The following is a 1,612-nucleotide window of genomic DNA, read 5'->3' on the forward strand; positions in this document are numbered from 1 at the left end:
TTTCAGTTTCAGTATTGCAATCACTAGCGACATCTATTAATGATCCTCCTACCATTAGAGATCAAAAGAGCTTATTTTCTTTCAATTCATTTCTTTAATAAACATATAGTAAGTACTTACTACACCATGGTAGACACACTGGAGGGACATAAAAATGAATAAGAACATGGTATCTGCATAGGACACTAACTAGTAACTAGTAAGAGGGTAACTGCATTGACCCTCCTCAATTTCACTGCATATCAGCTTGAGCGCTGGCATGTCCCCTGAGTCCTATGGGCTTCAGTTTCTTCTATAAAATGAAAGGGATGGTGGATGATCTCAACGTGTCTGTCTTAAATGTGATAGTGATGGGTCAATTGGCAGGGACATCAGCAGGAGACCTAGTCTGGAATTAAAATGCAGCACTAATAGAGCTTCCTGTGGAGGTAGAATTGAAACTATAATATTGAATTTCATTAACATTTGGTGAAATATAAATTAAGACTTTTAATGTCTATCAGATTGTCAAAAAGGAAAATGTTGATTATATCCAACATTGGAGAATATTTTGGGAAATAAGCACTCTCAAATACAATGGTTAAGAGGGCAATTTGACAATGTCTGTCAAAATTTTAGCCGTGTATACCCTTTGACTCAGCAATTCCACTTCTAGGAATTCATCCTATAAAAATATTCTAACAAGTACTCAAATATTTATTTACTAGGGTATTTATTGCAGTATTCGTATAATAGCCCCCAAACTGGAAATAAACTGAATGTCCATTAGTAGGAAATTGTTTAAATATAGTACGCTAATACAGTAGAGTGCTATACTCTTGTTAAAAACAATCAGGCATAGCTATATGTATTGACATGGAAAAGTGTCTAGGACATGTTGTTTATTGAAAAAAGAAAATTACAGGCCAGAATTTAGACCCCTGATGCAAACATCAGTGAAAAAATGGAGCCCAAAGTAAGAGGTATGGGCTAACATGACACCTGCATCCATCATATGACCACTGAGAAGAGGGCTGCTTATATTTGAGAATCATGAGACGTGCTCAGAGGAATGTGATTCGATAGGGAAAGGATTCAACATGATAAAGTTGGGAGCAGGAGAAATAAGTCCACACTGGTATATTCCTAAGATTCAAGGGCAGACAGCTGAGGATAGGGGTTTCCTGGGGATTTTGATGCTTTATTGAACTCTGATCTAAAGATGGTTATTATCTCCTGTGATTATGGGTGACTTTGATCTCTATTTCTGCTCCAGGAAGCAAAGGTGGCTGCAGAGACCCGTAAATCCCAGCCCCTGAATCAGAAATTATCCCAAATTAAACTTATTCATAAAATTTGTAGAGATATGACCCTGTGGGATATGTTTGTGGGAAAGCAAGAGGCAGTTGCCTGTGGCTAGACTACAGGGTGAAATGGAACCAGTATATATCTATTCCCAGTTGTTTATATTTATTGGAAAGAATATTGGATCCAGAGTCAGAATATCTTGCTGGGCTTGCATCCTTGTGCTGTTAATTACTAGTTCTATGGCCTCAGGTAAATAATGTAATTTCTTGGAGCCCAGTGTCCTCATTAGTAAAATAGAAATTTTTAATAAAGCCTATTTTATTAA

Source organism: Equus przewalskii, chromosome 22, assembly GCF_037783145.1.
Source record: "Equus przewalskii isolate Varuska chromosome 22, EquPr2, whole genome shotgun sequence".
NCBI lineage: Eukaryota > Metazoa > Chordata > Mammalia > Perissodactyla > Equidae > Equus > Equus przewalskii.